The sequence below is a fragment of the Arachis ipaensis genome, chromosome B02 (genome assembly GCF_000816755.2).
Source record: "Arachis ipaensis cultivar K30076 chromosome B02, Araip1.1, whole genome shotgun sequence".
Classification (NCBI taxonomy): Eukaryota; Viridiplantae; Streptophyta; class Magnoliopsida; order Fabales; family Fabaceae; genus Arachis; species Arachis ipaensis.
The window spans coordinates 92,184,968-92,192,648 of NC_029786.2; the positions used below are offsets into that span (position 1 = coordinate 92,184,968).

At 30.3% G+C, this 7,681-nt stretch overlaps 1 long non-coding RNA gene across 12 annotated transcripts; it reads right to left on the minus strand.

Annotated features, from left to right (window-relative positions):
* Positions 2,460 to 7,378, minus strand: LOC107625726. Of its 12 annotated transcripts, none has more exons than XR_002357810.1 (7): positions 6,979 to 7,374; positions 6,485 to 6,864; positions 6,347 to 6,391; positions 4,667 to 4,838; positions 4,166 to 4,553; positions 3,967 to 4,050; positions 2,460 to 2,637 (listed from the first exon to the last, which is right to left on the minus strand). It is a non-coding gene; the product is annotated as an uncharacterized LOC107625726 (long non-coding RNA). The 12 variants fall into 12 exon arrangements; XR_001617369.2 differs by having other exon boundaries at positions 4,166 to 4,838; positions 6,485 to 6,529; positions 6,755 to 6,864; positions 6,979 to 7,373; XR_001617368.2 differs by having other exon boundaries at positions 4,166 to 4,838; positions 6,485 to 6,537; positions 6,755 to 6,864; positions 6,979 to 7,373.

The following is a 7,681-nucleotide window of genomic DNA, read 5'->3' on the forward strand; positions in this document are numbered from 1 at the left end:
TCAATAAATACAATTTATCTAAAATAAGCAAAAAAATGATAGTGACAAAATAAAAAAGGATTATAGGAATATTTTTCAATGAATATTCATTATTTTATCGAATTTTCAATTAGGTCTCTATACTTTTTTTCTTTTCAATTGGGTCTCTAAGTATATACAAGTAATTTCACAATTCATTAACATTTTTTTGACGTTTAATATTAACAGGGACTAAATTGAAAAAAAAATATTTAGGGATCCAATTAAAAAGAAAAAAATTATAAAAACCTAATTAAAAATTCAGTGAAAATATAGAGACCTGCAGAATAATTAAACCTATTTTTTATATATACAATATCCTATCTTTTAAGAATTTAAAAGACATATATCCATATCAGTGTGTCCTGTGTCATGTGCAATATCTATGCTATCTGTGTATTATAGTTAAATTTCAATTACCAAAATTTTGTCACCAAAATTTTGTCTTCTCTTACTATATTCTGATCTCATTATGTGTAAGCTATTCCTGTTCAACTAAAAAAGAAAAAATGAATATTTTTTTTGGATGTTTATGATTTGAGTCATGAGTAGGTTTTGTCACTGTGAATTAATTGAATTTCTCAATTAGAGTAGCAATTAGGCTATAATTTTACAATTATCATAGAATGCTTAAATCTTAAATGAACTCCTATAATTACTTCAGAAATGTGTCTCCAGGTGAAATTTTTTACTTTTTTATTATCTTGATATTTGATTATGATAGTTCACTTACCTCTCACATGTTGATAGTGTTAATATAATCTAAAGTTGTAAAATGTATTGTTTGAGTTAAAATAGTAAAGTTTGCAGAAATAATTCAAAACGACAAGGATCAACTTAAAGAGATTGTAATAATAAAGGTGGGGAAAGCAAATTGCTTTGGTTAGAATTATGAGAGAGTCATGTGCTTTGAGATATATTTAGTAATGATAGTTTTCATCATGTCCAATTACATTCTTTACTTGAGTCATTACCTGCTTGATTATTGTCCTCAACTATAGAATCTCTTCATGCTCTAGTTCAATACATCTTGTCCCATATCAACAATGCTCATGGTAGCTTGTAAACGCATCTCTAAGCCATGGAAGGATGCAATTTCTTATGTCAGAACTCAAAACCTTTTATTTTCCTCTCACCTCATTTGATAACTCTGAACGATAAAATTGAAGACAATAACATTTGCAAAGAGAATGGTTTCATCTGTTGTAAAATTAGAAAAGTTAGTGAATATACATATATTCAAAATTTTCAACATATATGTAAATTTAATATTTATTTTATTTATTTAAAAAAATTCTATAATTACTAGCTTTTTATTAATGATGGTCAAATCTTTATCTTAAGCAAGTTTTTTAGCTGTGTTTTTTGGTAAGTGATAGTCTAAACTCATGGAGAATTTTGTATTGAAGAATTTTGTTTTCTGCAGAGGCTTTGAATTAAATTCTCTCTCCCATTTTCCCTTAATCCCTCTCAAAGTGCATATTGATCCAAACTTATGGAGATCAGTGCTTCAAATAAACATAACTTTTCTTCTTTGTAAAACACTAAAGGATGATAAACATAATAGGGAGGATGAAGTTAGTGTTATAAAGAGCCGCTGCAAAAAAATTTTTCATAAGGATGTTGAATGTATATAATGTTTCATGTACATTATATTATATTTAGGTATTTTGGTGCGTACCACATGGGCATGCAACACTAGTAGAATTCAAAATCTCGACCAGAGATGTATGCAGCCATTAATATTACATGAGTTAACCGTCACTACAACATTTTTAGGTTGAGGCAACATTTAAAAAGTGTTGCCTAAAGGCTGACAAAAGGTTGCTTTTGATCTATAGCAACACTTTTGGACTTAAGGCAACATTTTTGGGCGGCGTTGCATATGCAGCCGTTGCCTTAGATCAAGGCAACACTTTTTTGTTTCAAAAGCAACGCTTTTGAGAGCAACACTTGGTAAGTGTTGCCTTTGGTTGAAAAAAAATAACACTTCAAAGGTGTATTTTAGATAACATTTTTGCAGTGTTGTCTCTTCTCTCGTATTTTGGTCACCACTAAAAAGTGTTGTCTATTTGCAATAAAATGTAACTCTTTTACGTGTTGCTTATAAGTTGGAATTTGCAATCCTTTGAAGTGTTGCCTATTAGTTTTGAATATGCAACCCTTTAAAGTATTGCCTTTTCTTTTGGATATACAACCTATACAAGTGTTGCTTTTTCTTTTGGATATGCAATCATACAAGTGTTGTCTAATATTCAAAATATGCAACTAATAAAAGGGTTGCCTTTTTGATAAAAATAAAAATATAAAAAAATAAAATTTACAATAAATTTTTTTATTCATACATGTGTAATTATTTTAATTAATAAATAAATTTGTGCACAATAGAAAAAAATTATAAAAGAGACAAAATAACTAATAATAAAATTCTAATTAAAATAGATATTAAAAAGTTCAATTAGTATTTTAAATACATGTTCATCAATAATTCTCAACAAAATAATAAAATTCTTGTCTAACAATAATTGTCATAACAAAATAGTAATTAATATTTATCAAAAAGATGTCAATCTACTTGCATATTTTATATCCATGCTTGATTTGTCCCATATGCTAAATCTGCAAATAATACACAACAAAAAATAAGTAACTTATCATTAAAACTGAAAAATTATAATAAAAATTTCTTTATGATATTAAATACTATAGATATAAAAGCAATAAATAGGTCTAAAAAATTCCTTCTAATGTGCCCAAGCTATAGGACGAAAGGATTCCGTCGACTCATTTCAACTATAATAATGTGAGAAACTATAGAGTTTAGATCTTATCATGTTAAATTATTTTTCTTTCAATTTTTTCATTATATATTTAATTCTTCTCACTTGAATACATGATGATATTATATAATAAAGTTTCATCATTTAAAAAAAAAAAAAAACTGTACAAACAAAAACGTGTATTTGCATTAACATTATGATGAGTTGCAAGCTGAATCTTAATTTCATGTACATACAAAAAGATTTTATCACATAGGTGAAGCTAGCTACCTACAAATTAAATTGTGGTCTCAAGGCATCTCTCAAAGACACCATATACATGCATTGGCTTTAAATCTGAGGATATGTGTTTGCGAGCTGATATATTGGAAGACAAAGGAGAATAGAAAGAAAATGAACCAAAACTTGCAAACATTTTCCAAAGAAATAAACCCCACGCACTATGGTTTCCCTTTCCCAAGTAACGAGCTATGTAATTCAATGTCATTGTGGTTCCTTGAAGGAGCTGAAGGTGGGAATGGCACCGCTTTTGGCAAGAATCCAAAGAGACTTTGAGGCAATAATGCTTGAGGCTTTGCTTTACTATTAGGCTTCATTTTGAAAACTTGAGTTTGTCTAAAACCATAAGAGATCTATTAAAAGGGTGCTCTTATTAACCAACACTCCCCCAGTGGTTTTCATAGGTGATTCATAAATCTCGAGTAATCATAGTAGAAGATCCCACTTTTTTGTGAAACAAAGTGAGAATGGATTGCTGAGATCAAAGAGCCACTGAATAATTTCATACTTATTACAAACTATAAGCCTATAGCTCATACTTTTCATCCATATTTACAATTCATAGGAAGATCACATTGTTAATGAGCTAACAACATGACAAAAATGGAGAAGAATATCTATATTGGGAAACCAAAATTTCCTTGTTCCCACAGGATTAGATCCAAAGCAGGGTATCTAAGTCTAACCATTGAACAACATTTTTCACCATTAGTAAGATTTATTCATGAGAAAAGAAAGGTAAGCCAGTAACTCTAATGAAAATTGTTATTGCTGTTACTAATCAACCATGTTTATCAACGTCAAAGATAAATTAGCTACAGCATCCCAATTTGCCAGTCAAAGAAAGATTCTTTACTACAATATCCTGATTTTCAGCCATTTAACTTACTTGAAAATAGATCATTCTTCATCAAATCTGGGAAAAGAAATGCAGCTACCAGTCTAGTTCCAAAGACAACTATATATGCTGTAACTGCAATTATGAAAAACACAGGCCATTAATCAGATATGAATAAAAGAAATTAAATTTTGAAAGCATGTATAAATAATTATAGACTCTACAATTTCAGAAACGAATTTGATCAAACCTGTAGCAGTCTTAACATTCAAAAACAGGGCAGCTACCAGAAATGCGAAGGCAATTTGTAAGTTTACATAGATAAAATAAAACACAAATTGGATTCCATAGTTATTCTCTCTGAAGAAATGGAATCATGAAAAGGAAAATTAAATATCGTCAGTATTAAAGAGAATTGGAAAACACCAACCAAGCAGAAGTGAGGAGAACATGTGTCTGAGGAACTGGAAAGCAGCCAGAACGCAGAGTCCGTTGTAGGACAGCAAGTGCAATTGGGAGCGGATGAGAACTTTGGAGGGTATAAGTTAGCAGAAGGAAAGGGCTATCTTAGGCTTAGAGCGAGGTCTGAGAGGTATAAAAGATTGCAACATTTCATCAATAACTTGCATTTGCATGTTCTGGGAAAATGAAAAAAAGAAAGAAAAAGGATTATTCTTTGAACTATGGCAGGACTCTAAAGGAATGAGAAGGTCAGGAATTTTAACATAGCTTTTGGCTTCCTCTTCAGCACCTTTGTTTTCCTCTGTTCATGGAGGACTCTAAGGGAGATAATTTGAGTCAAATAGATGGAAGTTAATAATAAAGCACTTTTGTTTTCCTCTGTTCATAGAGGACTTTTGGCAAACACTTGGTGGGTAACCAAATAGATTTTGAGTCATGGTCATGTGTTAATCATAATTCAGCTGAAAGTAAAGAAATCAGAACACTTAGGCAAAGATAATAACAAGGTCTCAATAATTGAAAGACTTGCCAATTATCATTAATCTTCTGATATATATAAGATGCATATTATTAATATTACCTTATTTTCAAATTTCAACGTCTTCCCTAGGTTCCTCAAGCCATTATATGATGCAATATGTAAGTGAGTAGGGAGCTTCTTAATCTTAAAAGCATAAAAGACTAGAGAAGTCCCCCTAGCGTTCCCCAATTCAAGAGTTATGGAAATGCACCAAACTGAAGCAGATGTTGTATTGATTCTTTGTAAAAGTTTGAGACTAATCAAAATATGGTCCAAGATTATAAAGCACACCAAATGATCCCCCAAAAATAAAATGCCAGACAAAAAGTTCCATAATGCATTAGCACTGGAAGTGTTATGCATGAAAAGAAACACAAAAGCTCGAGTTTGAACCACAAACACATTATTAATTAACTTAATCAATTGCCTTGATTGCCTGTGTGTAAGAAGCATTGATAATAATCATATATTTTGAAGGAAACATACCAAGAAAAAGACAATTCGAATTTTCTGTCTTTGTCTTAGAGTACCCTAGGGTAACACTAGTGAAGTAAAACAATGCTTATACTAGAAATTAGGAAGAGCATTAAAACCTAAAAATTTAAGTTAGTATGGGAGCCAACTTTTTTAATTAGTATTAATCAACTTTTAATCCTAAATTTTAAATTTTAATTTTGAATCTTAAATCTTCCAGAAATTAAGATAAATTTACAATAATAAATTAACTCTCTATACTTATTTGGTGAAAAAAGAATCTTAGTATCAATTATAAATATTCACTTTTAAGCCACTAATTCACTTCTTACATACTTATATTAGGAACTAATGAAGTCATTAACTCATGAAACAGAGATAGAGAATATAGCTAACAACACCAATTATATATATTCCCATGTTTATTCTTTCTTTGATTTTACTTTTGAACTTGTGCACTGTGCACAAACCTTAAAAATAATTAAAGCAAATTGTGCAGGTTCTCATTTGGAATATTTCTTAAGACATTGAATTCTTTTGATTTGAGCTATTTCTACGAGATGAGTTCCTAATTTGAAACTTCAACAATTTTTTGCCACGTTTAAGGATTTTCTAGGTCTGCAACTCTTTTTCATTTGTGTTCAACTCTAGAATTGAATTTTAATACTGAGATGAATCCAATGTTAAATTCCCCAAATTGAAATTTCACCAATAATAATTGAATAACAAGCCAAAAATTCACATAATTTTGTGAAGGCTTCTGCTGGTTGGCTATCTATTTCTACCACAAGAATATATTATAACAATAAAACACTGCAGTAATTTTATAAGACTAGAAATAATTAAGCAGTAACTTCTCATCAAAACCATAAATAAAATATTAGCATCGAATATTTAATTTTAGCATTATAAATAACAACCATTGTTACTTAAGATAATAAAAGATTACTAAAATTTAATGTTTGAGTCACATACTGCTGAATTGACAAAGAGCTCCTCATCTAGTGATTCAGGAAAGACCTGAAGAGGACAAATTATATCAAATTATAATTGAACAGTTTACAAGTTGGATTTTGTCACCAGATTAAATAAGAAAAAAAAAAAGCTACTCACAGCCAAAAATCGATATTCCCTCTCTCTTTCTATAAATGCTGGTTTCTAAGTCCCTTGGAAAAAATAAAAATTCATTAGTGAAATTCCTGTTACAAGGCAATACAAATTGACCTTAAAAAAGTATTTCTAACTAATAATTCAGTGCATTGTAGTTCAGAGCCAGCACCTCTGGTTTTTATTATCCTCTCTTTTTCGTTAATCATACTACTATGCATAAGTTTTACTGAATTTCAATTTAAATATAACCAGAAATCTGTAAGTAACAAGGACCTCAGTTTTGAGATTGACAATGCTGTGAGTGAAGAAGAAATTAACCACAACCGTCAAGACACGGCGGAAAAAGGAGTGTAAGTGTGCGTGTAAACAGCATCACATTTTCTCTGCCTCAAAACGACATCACGTTAGCATCCATAAACGCATTAAACGACAACACAAAGAGGAGAGAGGAGTGTAAGTGTGTGTGTGAGAGAGAGAGAGAGAGAATCGCAAAGTACCGGAGAGAAGAAAACTGAAGCCGCATATGGAGATGTAACTGTCCGGTGAGACTACGCTTCTAAATCGGACTCGCCGTTGAGCTCTTTCACCCACTGGCATCGGAGATTCAACAACGGAGTCATCAATTGAAAGAACACACACCACGAACCGCGAGTAGAGAGGTTGTTGTATAGAGGAGCGCGAAGAGAGAGGGAATGATTCAGCACGAGTAGAGAAGGAACCGTAAATAGCATCATCGATTTAGGAAAATTCAAAAGATGATGATAGGGTTGGGGTTGGGGTTATTAGGGTTCCTCATAGAATTTTGTTTCTAATTGATATGTTATAAACACAAAAATGATGAATGAATGAAAGCTAATGTATTCACTGTTCCTGATTCAATACTCCTGGAAGGTTTGGAGTATTAAAACTCTTTTTAAAGAGTTAAACAAAAGTTAAGGTAAAAGTAAGAGAAAAAACTTATTTAAAATTTTAGTGCTCCTTAATTAAGAAGAGAGAGAAGAATCATCATTTAATTATTAAGGAAAGAGAAAAGAATCAGCATTAAATTCTATTTGGGTTAAATTTTTTATTTATTTTAAAATTAATACAAATAAATTTATTTAAAATTTTTAAATTTTAAATAAATATATTCATCTTATTTTAAATAAACGTTCTCGTATTATTTTTTTAAAGGGTTAAACATGGTTTTTAAATATCTTA